Source organism: Ascaphus truei, unplaced genomic scaffold (assembly GCF_040206685.1).
Source record: "Ascaphus truei isolate aAscTru1 unplaced genomic scaffold, aAscTru1.hap1 HAP1_SCAFFOLD_358, whole genome shotgun sequence".
Lineage (NCBI taxonomy): Eukaryota > Metazoa > Chordata > Amphibia > Anura > Ascaphidae > Ascaphus > Ascaphus truei.
In genome coordinates, this window is record NW_027456596.1 from 192,825 (window position 1) to 211,450 (window position 18,626).

Here is an 18,626-nt window from a genome sequence, read left to right on the forward strand (position 1 = left end):
AGAGACATTGGTGGGAGGGAGGGAGACACTGGCAGGAGGGAGAGAGACACACAATGGCTGGAGGGAGAGTGTGAGAGAGACACCGGGTGGAGGGAGAAACAATAGCTGGTTGGAGAGTGCAAGAGAGACACGGGGGGAGGGAGAAGGCAATGGCTGGAAGGAGAGTGAGAGACAATGGAGGGAGGGAGACACTAGGGGGAGGGAGAAAGAGAGAGAGAGAGACACACAGGGGGAGGGAAAGAGAGTGGGGGGAGACACTGAGGGGGAGGGGATAGAGAGGGACTGGAGGGGGAGTGTGAAATTACAGGGAGTTGGAGAGACTGGAAGAGGAGTGTGAGACTGGAAGAGGGGAGAGAGTGAGAGACAATGGGGGGAGGGAGAAAGAGACACACACTGGGGGGAGGGAAAGAGAGTGGGGGGGGAGGGGGGAGACACTGAGGGGAGGGAATAGAGAGGGACTGGAGGGGGAGTGAGAAATACAGGGAGAGACTGGAAGAGGTTAGAGAGGTCCCTGAGGTGTTCTAATGTGGCGGGAAGAGAGAGATTAATAATACAGCAGAAATGGGAACGCTATTAGACAAATATTATAATATTTATTTTTAAGTTATGTAATTTGTGCTATAAATACTTTTTTTGTAGACGCGTGGCGGGGGCGTTACAAAGCTGGTTCGCACTGACGTCATGCACTGCACATGCACTGACGTCGTGTGATTTTGATTACATCAGGCAGGGGGGGCCCGAGAAATTTCATGGATGAAAAGGGGGGCTCGGCATAAAAAGTTTGCTCACCCCTGCCTTAGAGCACTTACACCATATGTAATCAATTACAAATTGTGTATTGCAATTTATAAAAGACCTAATCACATAAGGATGTTTCATTTTCTTAACAATAAGATTCTTAGCAGGACAAGCATATCTGCAAATTTTGCATGTACCACATCTAAAAAAAAACTTTTGTTTTATTAAGGGACACCCCCTGTATCACAAAAGGAGAAAAGGCTGGGGGATAAATAGTTAGCCAAAGGTTTAGCTTTTGTGAAGACCGTTTTGTGACCTTGCTTAATAAATGGAAAGAAGTTCGTTATCAAGTCTTAAAACACCCCAATGTTTGCGAATGATATTTTTAACTTGTTGTGCCTGGTTACTAAATCTTGTTATAAAAAAACGGAGTTACAGAATCACTGACAGAACTATTGTTTTTATTTCTCCTTCTTGTCTTCTTATGTGAGTTATCTCCACAAGTAGTGATAAGACTATCTCGATTCAATTGCAATGCGTTTTCAAATGCATTTTTTTAGGGTCAAATCATCATTACCCCCGGTCCCCTAAACCTCTGCCGTCAAGCCGCTGGAATGATGAATACTGTATATGTCTCATCTGAGGAGCATAACCTCCTCAACCTAAGAAATTGACTTTTAGGTATCCCTTTTATCAAAGGCCTGGGATGACTGCTGTCAGATCTTAAAAAAGTGTTTCGTGAATTGATCTTCCTGAATACCTGCCATCTGGATGGTACAGGATAGATCTATGTATAAATGTACATCCAAATAGTTAATATTTGTTACGTGACTATCAAAACGTGAAATTTAAATTTAAATTATTTGTATTCAGTATATCGATGAATGTACCCAACGTATCACTATCACCGTCCCAACCACTCTGATTACCACATAAGATATACCTGTTGTAGGCTAGTGGTGTCTATATGGGTGGTGTCTAAGGGACAATCATAATCAAGCTATATAACCTCAATACATAGTCCCTCTCCTGGTTAGCATCACTAGGGGTTTATCCTCTATTTTTCTTGTATGTACAACCACAGTCTCCCCCTCAACGCGTTTCACGCTAGAATCAGCGCTTCGTCCAAGATGAAGCGCTGATTCTAGCGTGAAACGCGTTGAGGGGGAGACTGTGGTGTAGCCTGTTCTGTTCGTGAAGTCTCAATAACGTTTTTTCTACAACCCGGACGTACCTTGGATTTTGTCACAGGCTGTGGCGCCGGATCTTCTTTCTTTTCTATGCTGCATACACAGAAGGCTGCACGCCTGGAACCGGAGCACAGAGGAGAGCAGGACTGAGGTTTTTCAAGTGAGCTTACATAGGTAAGGTTTCCCTTCCCAGCTCTGACCTCTTTTTTGGTCCGTTTATGTCTCCCTGCTCCATTCTAAGGCTGGGGCCATAGAGGGGGTAGCAGGGCTGAGGCGCGCTGACACTGAGGCTCGCCTGCTGAAATCTGCGCGATTTCATGCCCATGCAGGTGAGCCAGCGGGCGCGATCGGGAGGCGGGGGGAGACTGAGGGAGGCGGGTCAGTGACGTCGCTGGGCCAATCGCCCGCGACGCACCGACGTCAACATCACGGCGCCGACGTCCACGGCGCCGTGACGTTGACGCTGCTCCGCGCTGATTGGATATTTTCAGCCGACAGTGCTCTGAAAAAACAGCTTGGCTGTCGGCTGAAAAATCCAGCGCCTCAGCACGCCTGCGGACGCTCGCGTGAGCCCCCTCTAAAAGACATCCTCATGGAGGATGCAGGGGCTCAGCGCGGAGCGTCCGCACGGCTCAGCACGGACGTGCCTTCTATGGACTCAGCCTTAGTGACTCACTTAACACCTAAGTGTGCTGGCATTCATGGCCATTAGCGCAGAACAGACTTTCTTCCTTTTTTTTCAGTGTGTCTTGCATGTCTGTACGTATTTGGCGTGAGGTCACCGGTGACATCATAATGCACATAAGTGGGAGAAGGAGAGAGAAAATCAATCCAACTCTTGAGTTTTTATTCTAGAAGGGTTATTATATCTCGAGCTTATGATCTGTAGACAAAATAAGAAATCAATGATGACCATAAAATATAAATATCTGAAAACTGTCTCTATTAATCACATACATAGAAGCTTCTCTTGTAGTCCTGGGCTTCTTCATGAAAATATAACTCCAACCTGGAAGTGCAGATTATGAGGAAAAAGGGAAAAATAAAATGGAAATATACTATACAATAGTGTAGTAATCCCAGAAAAAAATATGGTATACAGTTGTGTGAAAAAGAAAGTACACCCTTTTTGAATTCCATGTTTTTAAATATCAGGACATAATAACAATCATCTGTTCCTTCGCAGGTCTAAAAATTAGGTAAATACAACCTCAGATGAACAACAAAACATGACATATTACACTGTGTCATAATTTAACAAAAATAAAGCCAAAATGGAGAAGCTATGTGTGAAAAACTAAGTACACCCTTACTGTTTCCATAGGAGTTAAGATGCTAAGTAGCCGACAGGTGCTGCTAATCAAATGCCCTTGATTAATTGATCATCAACAAGTGTGAAACCTCTATAAAAGCCGAAGTTTTAGCAGTTTGCTGGTCTGGAGCATTCAGGTGTGTGTTAACACAATGCCAAGGAGGAAAGACATCAGCAATGATCTTGGAGAAGGAATTGTTGCTGTCCATCAATCTGGGAAGAGTTATAAGGCCATTTCCAAACAATTTAAAGTCCATCATTCTACAGTGAGAAAGATTATTCAAAAGTGGAAAACATTCATGACAGTTGCCAATCTTTCCAGGCGTGGACATCCCAGCAAATTCACCCCAAGGTCAGACCGTGCAATGCTCAGAGAAATTGCAAAAAACCCAAGAGTTACATCTCAGACTTTACAGGCCTCAGTTAGCATGTTAAATGTTAAAGTTCATGACTACAATTAGAAAAAGATTGAATAAGTATGGTTTGTTTGGAAGGGTTGCCAGGAGAAAGCCTCTTCTCTCTAAAAAGAACATGGCAGCTCGGCTTAGGTTTGCAAAGTTGCATCTGAACAAACCCCAAGACTTCTGGAACAATGTCCTTTGGACAGACGAGACCAAAGTGGAGATGTTTGGCCATAATGCACAACGCCACGTTTGGCGAAAACCAAACACAGCATATCAGCACAAACAAAGAAAAGCCCGGGCGCTCCCTGATTAAGTTCTTAAGAACAGGGGCAATGTAACAATGAAATTTACAACCTTATAAATAAAGTTCCCCTCTGGTTCGTCTTCTTGTCCTATGGCTCAGACCCCAATAGGGTCCTTATCCAGGATCCTTATTAGTACAGGGATATAGAGAGAGAAAGGGGGAGCACAGGTTGAAGAATGTGGGGTATCTAGAGTATCTGAATAGATATTTATGGGTGTGTTTGAAAAATATATAATCAATCACTTACACGGCCTTGTGTAAATGCTCTCACAGCAAGGTTTACTTGTCTTGATGTTCCCTTGGTCGTTTGCCTTCTTCTTTTCAGGACTTGGTTTTCTTTCTGGATGTCTTCAGCAGTCCTCGGCTTACTTTGAGGATGTCTCCCTCGGAGTCAACAGATTAAAAACAGTGGTTTAGAGGGGAATACAGACAGTATTTAATAAAGTCCAAAAAAAAAAAAAAAAAAAAAAAAAGAATATTTATATAAAGGCAGTAAATACTGCCGGTACTCACACGGGCTAGTGTGAGTACAATCCTAGGGGAAGGTATCTTTTTATCCGAAGTTTGTCTTTACACGTAGTGGTCTATAGGTATACTGAGGGTCAGGTGTGTAATGATATATATAAGTCAAATGATACTCACACGGCCTTGTGTGAGTAAATGCACATCAAGGTATCTTTATCTTGATAGTCCCCGTTTTCTTCTTGTTCGGTTCTTGATCTTCTTCCTGTTTTTCCTTGGTGGTCTTCGATTTCTAGTGTGATAATCCCCCTCGGTGTGAACAAATTGAAAAACAATTGTTAGTGGGGAATTAACAACACAATTCTGTGATAACCCACTAGAAAAGCCCGAGCAGATATGTAAAAGCAGCAAAATGCTGCAGGCACTCACACGGGCAAGTGTGAGTGCAATCCTAGGGGAAGGTATCTTTTTTTCTTTTTTTGGTGTCTTTAAATCTGGTGCCCTGTAAGGGTAATGGCGGTCTGATAAGTATAGATCTATAAAAATAAAAATGATACTCACACGGCCTTGTGTGAGTAAATGCACATCAGGGTATCTTTGACTTCTTTATAATACTGACAGTATTAATCTCCTAGTGCCAGTGTAGGTAGATAACCCCTTCCTGGTGTAGATGCAAAATTGAACACTGTCACGATTTTCGTGGGCTACAACAAAATTTATTAAAGAAAGCTCTAAAAACAAAACATGTATAAAAACAATTAGAAAAATGCATTAAAAGAAAAAGCCAGCCGTCTGAAAGAAATTGCTTGTGGGTCTCGTGGAGCGCAGCTAACTTGCTCCGCGTCCGGATGTAGTGCTGCCTCCTCTCAGATCCACTCCTAGACGGTGGCTGTGCTGGGTCAAGATTGCCTAGTGGTCAGAGCAACGCGTTTCGACTTTTGGTCTTCCTCAGGCTCCGTAGTTTGGGGTTAAGGTTCGTGGCAGATATTTATACTGATGTCAGCCAATCCCCATTCTACTTTAGGCAATGTCCTCTGTTGTTCAATTAGAACTGATGAGTGCTGTGTAATGCACTCCGTTTTCTACTTCTGCACATCATAGTGAATAAATAATTAAATAAATTGACGCATTTACTGGGTGGAGACTTGAACGTGGTTACATAGAAAATAGATCATAGTGAAACTTAAAGTTTAATACATAATTTAAAAGACAATTGGTGACTTGTTCTACATAAAGAGTGAAGTAATATGTGATATACCAAATAAATCTGTGTGCTCTGTGAGGAATGCCTGCGTGATTAGTAATAATTTCATCTGTGGCTAGAATAAAGTTGCTATGAGTGATTAATGTGCATGTAATATTTCTAATGTGTTTTTTGTTAATGGTTAATTGAATGAGTGTTTTTATACATTACAGTTAATAAATATATATATACAACAGTGGGCTTAGGTGTCTGTGTTCCTTATTTTACTTATTATATAGTGTTTAAGTGAGGTTTAGTGAATGAGTATGTGCTTATTATATGAGTATGTGCTTATTTGCACGCTCATTTTTAATGGACGTTTTTTAATATAAAAGGATGAAACTCAAAATCTGGTTTCATATGAAATGGAGATAATTCAAATTTGTTTAAAATGTGAACTCTCTATGGAAATCCAAGGCTACCACATAAATATGAATTATCTCCATTTCATATGAAACCAGATTTTGAGTTTCATCCTTTTATATTAAAAAACGTCCATTAAAAATGAGCGTGCAAATAAGCACATACTCATATAATAAGCACATACTCATTCACTAAACCTCACTTAAACACTATATAATAAGTAAAATAAGGAACACAGACACCTAAGCCCACTGTTGTATATATATATTTATTAACTGTAATGTATAAAAACACTCATTCAATTAACCATTAACAAAAAACACATTAGAAATATTACATGCACATTAATCACTCATAGCAACTTTATTCTAGCCACAGATGAAATTATTACTAATCACGCAGGCATTCCTCACAGAGCACACAGATTTATTTGGTATATCACATATTACTTCACTCTTTATGTAGAACAAGTCACCAATTGTCTTTTAAATTATGTATTAAACTTTAAGTTTCACTATGATCTATTTTCTATGTAACCACGTTCAAGTCTCCACCCAGTAAATGCGTCAATTTATTTAATTATTTATTCACTATGATGTGCAGAAGTAGAAAACGGAGTGCATTACACAGCACTCATCAGTTCTAATTGAACAACAGAGGACATTGCCTAAAGTAGAATGGGGATTGGCTGACATCAGTATAAATATCTGCCACGAACCTTAACCCCAAACTACGGAGCCTGAGGAAGACCAAAAGTCGAAACGCGTTGCTCTGACCACTAGGCAATCTTGACCCAGCACAGCCACCGTCTAGGAGTGGATCTGAGAGGAGGCAGCACTACATCCGGACGCGGAGCAAGTTAGCTGCGCTCCACGAGACCCACAAGCAATTTCTTTCAGACGGCTGGCTTTTTCTTTTAATGCATTTTTCTAATTGTTTTTATACATGTTTTGTTTTTAGAGCTTTCTTTAATAAATTTTGTTGTAGCCCACGAAAATCGTGACAGTGTTCAATTTTGCATCTACACCAGGAAGGGGTTATCTACCTACACTGGCACTAGGAGATTAATACTGTCAGTATTATAAAGAAGTCAAAGATACCCTGATGTGCATTTACTCACACAAGGCCGTGTGAGTATCATTTTTATTTTTATAGATCTATACTTATCAGACCGCCATTACCCTTACAGGGCACCAGATTTAAAGACACCAAAAAAAGAAAAAAAGATACCTTCCCCTAGGATTGCACTCACACTTGCCCGTGTGAGTGCCTGGAGCATTTTGCTGCTTTTACATATCTGCTCGGGCTTTTCTAGTGGGTTATCACAGAATTGTGTTGTTAATTCCCCACTAACAATTGTTTTTCAATTTGTTCACACCGAGGGGGATTATCACACTAGAAATCGAAGACCACCAAGGAAAAACAGGAAGAAGATCAAGAACCGAACAAGAAGAAAACGGGGACTATCAAGATAAAGATACCTTGATGTGCATTTACTCACACAAGGCCGTGTGAGTATCATTTGACTTATATATATCATTACACACCTGACCCTCAGTATACCTATAGACCACTACGTGTAAAGACAAACTTCGGATAAAAAGATACCTTCCCCTAGGATTGTACTCACACTAGCCCGTGTGAGTACCGGCAGTATTTACTGCCTTTATATAAATATTCTTTTTTTTTTTTTGGACTTTATTAAATACTGTCTGTATTCCCCTCTAAACCACTGTTTTTAATCTGTTGACTCCGAGGGAGACATCCTCAAAGTAAGCCGAGGACTGCTGAAGACATCCAGAAAGAAAACCAAGTCCTGAAAAGAAGAAGGCAAACGACCAAGGGAACATCAAGACAAGTAAACCTTGCTGTGAGAGCATTTACACAAGGCCGTGTAAGTGATTGATTATATATTTTTCAAACACACCCATAAATATCTATTCAGATACTCTAGATACCCCACATTCTTCAACCTGTGCTCCCCCTTTCTCTCTCTATATCCCTATCAGCACAAACACCTCATACCAACTGTCAAGCACGGTGGTGATGGGGTGATGATTTGGGCTTGTTTTGCAGCCACAGGACCTGGGAACCTTGCAGTCATTGAGTCGACCATGAACTCCTCTGTATACCAAAGTATTCTAGAGTCAAATGTGAGGCCATCTGTCTGATAGCTAAAGCTTGGCAGAAATTGGGTCATGCAACAGGACAATGATCCCAAGCACACAATCTACAACAGAATGGCTGAAAAGGAAAAGAATCAAGGTGTTACAATGGTCCAGTCAAAGTCCAGACCTCAACCCGATTGAAATGCTGTGGTTGGACCTTAAGAGAGCTGTGCATAAACAATTGCCCACAAACCTCAATGAACTGAAGCAACATTGTAAAGAAGAGTGGGCCAATATTCCTCCACAACGATGTGAGACTGATAAAGTCATACAGAAAATGATTTCTTCAAGTTATTGCTGCTAAAGATGGTTCTAAAAGCTATTGAATCATAAGGTATACTTGGTTTTTCACACATGGCTTCTCCATTTTGGCTTTATTATTGTTAAATAAATCATGACACGGTGTAATATGTCATGTGTTGTTGTTGATCTGAGGTTGTATTTACCTAATTTTTAGACCTGCTAAGGAACAGATGATTGTTATTATGTCCTGATATGTAAAACCATAGAATTCAAAGAGGGTGTACTTTCTTTTTCACACCACTGTATATACAATTATTTATACACACAATTAGCCTCTCATAACATCTCCAGCTGCCATGCTCCTACTATTTATATATACTTTAACCTCGCTTCTTTCCAAACTACACTTTTCTTCCTACCATCCTCATTATTCCCCTATAACCATTCGTGTGCCTCCATCTTTCCTTCCTTCTCCATTTTTCAGATCACATGATTTCCTTTGCTATCTGCGCCCTCTGACACCACTCTTCAATACACTCTGCACTAAAACTCGCCCCTACAAATCTTACTTGAACCTCCCTGTTTCTTTCCCTGCTTCTCCTCCTAGCTTCTGTGGACATTTCTCCCACTCCAGGTCCCCATCTTCTTTCTACGTGCTCTCATCCTCACCTACCACATCAAAGTTACATAGTAGATGAGGTTGAAAAAAGACATGCGTCCATCAAGTTTAACCTATGCTAGATGTAGACAACAGATACTTTTTCCTATACTTGAACTGAGAGTATATTGATCCAGAGGAAGGCAAACAAAAAAAGAGAAAGAAAAGGAGAGGTCCAGGAAAAAGCTCTAAGATACACGAACAGACAGCTTAACAGAAGATGAAGACAAATTAGCAACAGAGACAGAGAATGTGCGATGGGAGATGAGGACCAGGACCAGGAGAGTTTAGAATATGAAGGAGACGATATGCGCATGCGCGGCGGGCTGGAGATGGCAGTGTGAACGCGCGGCTCCATTACCCGTCGGCAGAATTATAAAATTATATCAGTGAAATACCAAACAGAGCAGGGGCAAAACACCACACACAGAACCCCGTTAACCCAAGGCACATCTTGATCCCATCGGCGGAGCAATGGCAACACAGAGGCAGAAACCAAAGGCAAAGGCAGATGTCAGGTCTTACTTTGCCAACGCAGGTAAAGCGGGAACCACAGACCACTCTGCAATCTCGGACTCGGATTCGGCCCAGGAGGCAGAGGGAGCCCAAGCAGGTCACACTAAAATCATTAAAAAGGAGATAGCAAGGCTCCTCACAGACCTGAAAACGTTTTTTAAAGGAGAAGTGGAAAGCCTCAGAAAGGACATAATCCAGATAGGCACCCGCACCAGTGAACTGGAGGACCGCATGGAGGACAGCCATAGGAGACATCAGGAAACGGGCACAAAACTGGGGGCTCTAGAGGACAGGATTGCGGAATTGGAAGCCAGGCAGGAGGACAATGAAAATCGAGACCGGCGCAATAACCTGCGAGTGAGGGGGATACCAGAAGAAGTCATAGACCCAGAGGCCCTGCTTGCCCGGTGGATGGCATCCCTGCTACCGGGTAAGGCGGAGGCTGAACTAACCATGGACCGCTGCCACAGAGCTCTGCGTTCAAGGCCCCTGCCGTCGAACCCCCCGCGGGATGTCATCCTCCGGCTACACCACTTCAAAACGAAGGAGGAGGTGTGCAGAATAACAAGGGCCACCCCACACATAACATTTGAAGGGATTACCTTGTCCGTCTTCCAGGACATCTCCCCCCTAACCCTCGCCCGCCGAAGAGCTGTGCTCCCTGTAACGAAGGAGCTCAGGGATAGAGACATTAGGTACCGGTGGGCCTTTCCCTTTGCCCTGGTGGTGATCAGGAATGGCCGCTCTCATGTGCTGAGGCAACCCTCTGAGAGCGTGGCCTTCCTCAAAAAACTGTGAATCAAGGGGGCTCCCAATACCCCGCGAGGGGCGAGTAATGCCCAAACGGAGAGGCAGGAGACGGCCCCAGCGTCCACGGAGCCCTGGGTTGAGGTGCCCTCCTCGGCGCGAGAGAAGAGAACAGAGAGGGTGACGAGCGAAGAGAGAAACAGCTAAGGCCCGGAGCGGATTACCAACAAATAAAAAAAAAAAAAAAAGCAAAATAACAAAAAAAACCACACAAAACGCACCACTCTACTCAGGGGGGTTCCAGTCACGGTTGACACCCACCCTCGGAGTGATTAGAAGACGCCCTCCCGAAGAACCAGCTGTCAGAGATGGCAAAATCCTGGGCAATAAAGAACTATCCAACAAAATGGCCGGTTGATCATACCTGTATCAGACGAGGTAGAGGAGGCGCGGAGCTTCAATGGCGGCGAGGAATTGGCGCGAAGGTTCTGCTCCGCTGAGACGACCCGCCCTCCTCTCCGCCCTCTCTCGTCCAGAGACAGCCCACGAATGCGAACCTCCCGCCTAGCCAGATGACGTCATCAGCAGAGTCGCGCGAGACGCGTCTACTCCGCAAGACCAACGCGAGACCTAAAGAGCCGGTGGAGCCCGCGAGACCTCAGAGGAGGGAGTACCGGTGCCTGCAGCCTCCGGAGTGGAACTTCCTGCTGGACGCACTCGAGCTCTAGCCCGGAGGAGATAAAGGAGGGACAATACTAGAGAGAGCAAGCATTTAGGCGCCCACATACGGGGGGAGGGCGCGAACACTAGGGGGAGCTGGGGGAGGTCCTGGGAGTTGTATTACCAGACGGACAGAGGAAGCTGGACATGGCCAAAAGAACCTGCACAGGGAGTTTAGAAGGGGCGGACAAGGTTACTAGGGAGTGGGTAATTGTTACAGGGGTTAGGGGGGTGGGTTACTATTTAGGGGAGGGGGGAAGTGGTAGTTATAGAAATAGTTATAGTTGTGGATAAGTTAAAAAGTTTGGTTGCTGACAGAAACAGATGCCGGCGGGGGGAAGAGGCGCGTTGCAGAACCTACCCGCAGGCATGCGCTTCACAGACGAGGTCGCGGCCCTAGGCCGTACCCACGTCAAAGTCCCGGGAACCCGTGGTCGACAAGAGAGGCCATGGGGTTGGACCAGGAGGGAGGGGGGTCCGGAGGAAGAATATCCTTCCTGGGCATTGAACCCGAGGTCCAGCCGGACCAATACAGTTCTGTATGTTGATATATGTTCTTTATGTTTTTCCCCAGTGTTTTCTTCCCTCCCCACCTCTGGTCCTCACGGCGAAGAAAAGGAGTCACCCCTCCACATCGGACGACGAGGCACTTCCTGCTATGCAGCATCAGCCCTAGGTAGGCACGAGTCCGGCCATTTGCACAGCCACCCACCTCTCACAAATACATGGCGGTAACATTCTTATCGCAGAATGTTAAGGGGTTCAATAGCCCGACTAAAAGAAAGGTCGCCTTCTCCGAATTTAGGCGGCGAAAAGCCGACGTTTTATTCTTACAAGAGACACATTTTAGCGCCCAAAACACCCCGAAATTCTTAGATAAGCAGTATGGTCAGGTATTTTTGTCATCGGCCAAAGAAAAGAAAAAAGGGGTAGCAATAATATTCCACAACAGGGCCCCCCTTTCAAGTGGAGAAAGTCAAACGAGATCCTGGCGGGAGGTATATTATCCTAGTGGGCCTTTTAAAACAGAGCAGATTGACACTGGCGAACGTCTATGCCCCAGGCTCAGGGGAACCTCGGTTCTTTGCCGAGTTCTTTCAGACACTCCAGCGAATTGTGGAGGGACAAGTAATACTGGCAGGGGACTTTAACAAAGTCATGGACCCAAGGATAGACCGCTCCCCACTAGCTCAGACCCAGAGGAGAGAGGGTAACGGGCCAATGCTAAAAGGCCTAAGACAGATGGGCTTGATAGATATTTGGAGAGAACATCACCGGGGAGAACGCGGATACACATTTTATTCCCACCCCCATGACAGCTACAGCAGGATTGATCACTTCTTTGTATCTGGTAGAATGGTCCCACAGATATCCGATACTCACATACATGACATAACATGGTCGGATCATGCATCTATAGAGCTGAGATGCGTGCAAATTAATCCACCTAGGTCGGGAGCAAATTGGAGGCTAAATGAATCGCTGATTAAAATACCAGAAATCGCAAAACAAGTTAAGAGTGAAATCTCCCAGTACTTCCAAACTAATCTGGGGTCTGTGGAATCCCACACAACGCTGTGGGAGGCTCACAAGGCCTCGATGAGAGAGATATTAATTGGCATAGCTGCTAGGAAAAAGAAACAGAAAGAGGCCAAAATGACCCAGCTTTATCAGAGGTTGCACGAGCTCTCTATACTACATAACCGATCAGGTAGAGAGGAAACATTAAAGGAGTTGAAGGATGTTAGGATTGAGCTCAACCTCCTCCTTACGTCCCGGGCTGAGAAAGATCTGAGTTGGACACAGAGGAAGTTCTTTGAGAAAGCTAACAAACCGGACACAATGCTAGCCACCAGACTCCGAAACAGACAGCCAAATTTCAATATTCACTCTATTAGGACAACAGAGGGGAAGTTCTCGTCAAATCCCAAAATTATCGTAGACGAGTTTAAAAAGTTTTACGCACAGCTATATAATGGGGAGAAGGTGGTCCACAATGCCAGGACAAGCAGTAAACTGCGGAAATTCCTGGCAGGCGCAGAGTTACCACAACTGGGCAACTTAGAACGAGAGGCAATCCAGTGCGACTTCACAGGGGAAGAACTGTTGACAGTGGTTAAGGGTTTAAAACCCTCTAAAGCCCCGGGCCCAGACGGGTTCTCAAATTTATACTACAAAAAATTTATTGGAGTTCTCGCTCCACATATGCTTCGGTTATTTAATGGAGTGCTGGCTGGAGAGCCCTTCTCGGAACAGATGCTCCAGGCGTCGATCTCCTTGATTCATAAAAGGGACAAAGACCCCACAAATTGTCAAAGCTATCGGCCTATATCATTAATAAATACAGATGTTAAAATCTATTCTAAATTGCTGGCCAATCGTTTGAGTGTCATCCTGCCGGGGCTTATCTATCCTGACCAAGTTGGCTTCATTACCAACAGACAGGCGGCCGACAATACTAGACGGATTGTAGATATAATTGACTTTGTGGAAGCCAACGGGGTCGGGGGTGTTGTTTTAAGCTTAGATGCAGAGAAGGCCTTTGACAGGATAGACTGGCCATACCTGGAGTCCACGCTTGGAGCGTTTGGGTTTGGGGGCAAGTTCCAGAGGGCAATAAAAGCGTTATACAGTGCGCCTGCAGCTCGGGTGGTTCACCAGGGGTTTCCCTCAGAGCTGTTCCCAATTAAAAGTGGTACGAGACAGGGTTGCCCGCTATCACCCTTGTTGTTCGCCCTATGCATTGAACCACTAGCAGCCCAAATTCGTAACAACAAAGATATCACTGGAGTACAAATACACTCGCAAGAACACAAAGTGGCTTTGTACGCAGACGATATTATTCTAACCCTGACGAAGCCGCTAATCTCGTTACCTAACCTGTTCGGGCTTCTAGAACAATTTAACCAGATCTCGGGGTTCAAGATTAATCAGACAAAATCAGAGGCCCTAAGTCTTAATATTCCCCGAGAAATGGAGAAGCTGATTGAACTCAACTTTGAGTTTAAGTGGAGACCCTCCTCCATAAGATACCTAGGGGTGTATATCACAAAAAAGATAGGCTCCTTGTATCAAGCAAATTACCCCAGTCTATTGAAAACTCTAAAAAAAGAATTACAAGACTGGGCAGCATATGGTATCTCATGGTTAGGACGGATCTATAGCGTCAAGATGAACATCCTCCCCCGGATTTTATACCTGTTTCAGACTCTCCCGATACCCGTGGTTCGGGCAGATATTATGGGACTCCAAAAAGAGATCTCGAAATTTATTTGGAAGGGGAAAAAACCACGGATAAATGCCAAAATGATGCAGCAGTCAAAGGAGGGGGGGGGTCTAGCTGTCCCGAGTATTATGTCCTATTACAAAGCGGCACAATTGTGCCAAATTACGCAGTGGCATGGGGACCCGGAGCTAAGGCGGTGGGTGGCACTAGAAAAGGAGATGTGTGCCCCTCTGGAGCTCGGTGACCTAATCTGGTACCCGCGGAAAGGGGTAAAGGACATAGACAGGGCACTATCCTCTGTTCTCAACTCGCTCTCGGTCTGGGAAGCATCTAAAAGTAGTCGCTCGCTGACCTCCAAACATACGCTCATGGCCCCCTTATATGGTAATCCAGATTTTGCTCCCGGTCTAGCGAACAAGAGTTTCCCATTGTGGCGCAAATTGGGGTTGAGGAGGTTGAAGGATCTGGAGGGTAGTAATACAATTAAATCTTTTGAGCTTTTAAAGTCAGAAACGGACATCCCCAACACAGAATTCATTAGATACCTCCAGGTCCGGGCTTTTTACAACGCACATCCGGTGAGACCACCGCTAACAAAGTTTGAACAGCTCTGCGTGAGAGGAACAAACACGCGGGGACTGATTTCTACCTTGTACAGAGACGTGGTCGGTACTGACAAACCAGTTACAGACAAACCTAGATTTATGGCCCAGTGGGAGTCGGATCTCCAGTGCACATTAGAGGACGAGGACTGGACGGCGATTTTTAGAGCGGCAGCGAGTAGCTCCATCTGCACGACCTTGAAGGAGAACTCATATAAGGTAATGTTGCGCTGGTATCTCACCCCAGTTAGATTAGCTAAATTCGTCCCAGGCTCTTCCCCGCTTTGCCCTAGGCAGTGCGGGGAACGGGGGGACTTGGTGCACATGCTGTGGTCTTGCCCGAGAATAGTACCGATTTGGACACAGATTAGAGATTGGCTACAGAGGCTCTTCCTGGGCCTCCAAATTACGCTTGACCCATGGGTGTTCCTATTAAGCAAACCCACAGATGAGGTTTCGCGCTCAGGGAACAGATTAATAGCACATTTTGCAACGGCTATGAGGTGCGAGACAGCAGCATTATGGAACCAGAACGTAATCCCATCACTAGCAAAGATCAGGAATAGAATTTGGTTCATATGCCGAATGGAAAAATTAACGAGTCTAATCAACGACTCCGGCGACAAATTCCAAAAAGTCTGGCTGCCCTGGTTGGCACAGACGGACATCCAGGGAGTGAACGATGCCACGATATGGCTATAATTTAAAGGAAGTGAGTTCTCCTATGAGGGGTGCCAGGGAGTGGGATGAGAAGGACGGTCCGGACGTAGGGATCCCCCAGGTAGCAATAATTTGGCAGAGGCAGTGCAACCTCAGTCGAGAGGGTGGTGCGGTATCACGGCGATGGCAATTCGCTACTGGCGTCGGTTGGAAGGACATAGGATGAAGATTCTTCGCATATCCCCCTCCCCCTTCCCTCTCCCAATCCCTCCCCTCCCCCACTCTCCGTTGTAGTCATGTCTGAATGTTTGTGATGTCTTGTCGTATCCCCATCACGTCGTCTGTTTAGTGTTGTATGTCCCACAGATGGAGTTTATTTGTGTGCGTACTGCAAAAGTTGACATTATGTTTATTTCTTCAATGTATGTATACAAAAACCAATAAAAAAGAATGTTTAAAAAAAAAAGAATATGAAGGAGACGAGAGTGATTAACAGTATCAAATGCAGCAGTGAGATCATGTAGGATTAGTAAGGAAAGTGACTATGGGATTTTGCTTCATGTAGATCATTGGCTACTTTGGTAAGCACAGTCTCTGAGTGAGCTGTACGAAAACAAGATTGTAAAGAATCCACGAGGGCATGGGAATTAAGGAAGCTGAGAACACAAGATGTTCTAGCAATTTGGAGGCAAATGGCAGGAGGGATACAGGGCAGTAGCTGGTAAGGCACACAGGGAATAGGTTGTTATTGATAATAGGTGTGACCACTGCATGCTTAAAGGGAGTTTCAGAGGTCAGGTAGGTATTGGAGATGTGTGTGAGAGTGGGGACTAAGTCAGGATAAGAGATCTAATAAAGTGAGAGGGGATAGGATTAAGAGATCTAATAAAGGATAAGAGATCTAATAAAGTGAGAGGGGATAGGATTAAGAGATCTAATAAAGGATAAGAGATCTAATAAAGTGAGAGGGGATAGGATTAAGAGATCTAATAAAGGATAAGAGATCTAATAAAGTGAGAGGGGATAGGATTAAGAGATCTAATAAAGGATAAGAGATCTAATAAAGTGAGAGGGGATAGGATTAAGAGATCTAATAAAGGATAAGAGATCTAATAAAGTGAGAGGGGATAGGATTAAGAGGGCATGTGGTAGAGAGGCTGGAGATGTTGGAGTTATGCAGTTGAGTCCCACATGCAGAGAGAGAGGGTAGAAAAGCTACACCGTGTGAGTGTCCAAGGAAGAGAAAGACAGGTGGTGGCATGGGGTGGAGCTGATATTGGCAGCAGGAGGAGAGGAGGAGACCTACCCCTCCGCCCCGGCAATTGGAAAGTGCAGTGTCAGAGAAAGAGAGAGAGACCACCATAGGAGACAGCAGCATACACAGCAGAGTTATATTGTGAAAGTCTGGTTTCTGTTAGAACAAAGAGGTGAAGAAAGCGAGAGCAGAAGAAGTCATGTACAACCACAGCCTTGTTCGGGAGAGAGTGGACATTCTAGAGGACACAGGAGAAGGGAAGAAATTACAAAAACAGCTCCACAAAAGGGACCGAACACAAAGTTTATTACTCAGTAAATGAGGGAGCGCAATACTACTTGTCATTCTCTACCTTCGGCAGGCACCCGGAGGGGGGACGAGGAGGTTCCCTTGAAGCCGCGGATGTGCGGCGTGGATCTCCATCAACAGCGGGACTTTGGGTCAGATGTGAAGGTTTATATAGGAGGTAAGAAGATTTTCCCTACCTCCACTACCCCATACTCAGTCTCACTAATGGAGTTGCCCAACACTGGTGGGATTCATTCATGTCCCTAGTCGGAGCTCAGGAGCAGTGCCACAGTCTCCAGGACAGCAATTTCCCCCGACGGACCATAAATCATTCCTCCTCCCAATCCACACATAGCAAGCCAAGCTACTAACAACGCACGCCGGAGCGCACGACAGCGCCTTTCTACGCTCCCTCCTTATACCGAGTAATAAACCTGGTTTTCTGTCCCTTTTGTGGAACTGTTTTTGCTTCTTTTTTTTTTATCAATTCAGCTCTATTTAAAGATTCCACTTTTCCCAGAGATGAATTGACTAGTTCTGGACTGTAGTTATTCTCTTTGAATCTATTTATTAAGAGTTCAGCTTCTATTTGAAAATCAGAGTCTGAAGTGCAATTCCTTTTTACTCTGCAGAATTGCCTGGATGGGATGTTACTGATCCAGTTTGGGAGCTGCCCACTGCATGCATCGAGATAACCACTACAATCTACTACTTTCTTAATATTTTAGTGTAAATGGGACCTACTCATTAAAAAGTGAAAGGTCTAAAAATACAATCTGTTTCTCATCAATCATACTGCTAAAAACCAGTCCCTTCTCCATCCCCCTGTCCCTTCTCTTCTCACTTCCCTTTTTCCCCCACCCCTCACCTCCCCTCTCTCCCCCCCCCCCCCCCTGCCTAACTTTCTCTCCCCCCCCCACACACAAACACTCATTACCTTATCTTTATCAGCACACTGCAGCCAGGGGGAGGGGTTATATGAGCAGCCCAGCACCCCCTAATGGTCAGAGGAGTAATTATGCTGCAGACTCTGCCCCACTCTCTGCTCCTGACTGGACCTCCGCAAAAAACGAGACTGTCCCAGCTAAACTGTGTTGTCTGGTCATCCTAGGGAAACACATATTTTTATGTTTAAGACAGAGAAAGTTTCTATATACTGTACATGCACTAAATACACTTTAGCCGCAACGTCTTAACTGAGGCCTCGTTTATAGTAGAGCTGGCAGTGTGTGGGCGCGCAACCGCGTGACGTCACTCGCGCGGTGCGCGCGAAACCTGCACTGCCAGCTGGAGGCATCGGAAGGTGTGGCGGTGGCGCGGCCATGACGTCACATGAGCGATTCGCCGCCATTCGTTGAACCGCTCACTTGACGGCCGTTCGAGAAAACAATTTGGGAAATCTGTTCAAAAGTCGCACGTCTGGACGCGGCGTTTGCACGCACTGTGTGCGCCTTTATTGCTCTGCATATGTTTGTTTCGGTATCGCCACCACTATAAGCACGTCTTTAGACATTGACGTAGCGGCTT

General features: G+C 45.0%; 1 long non-coding RNA gene across 1 annotated transcript; it reads left to right on the plus strand.

Moving 5' to 3' along the window:
• The first annotated feature begins 2,028 nt into the window (after nt 1–2,028).
• Nucleotides 2,029–17,879, plus strand: LOC142483698 (uncharacterized). Its single transcript, XR_012797420.1, has 3 exons — nt 2,029–2,102; nt 17,173–17,277; nt 17,732–17,879. It is a non-coding gene; the product is annotated as an uncharacterized LOC142483698 (long non-coding RNA).
• The last annotated feature ends 747 nt before the right edge of the window (nt 17,880–18,626 follow it).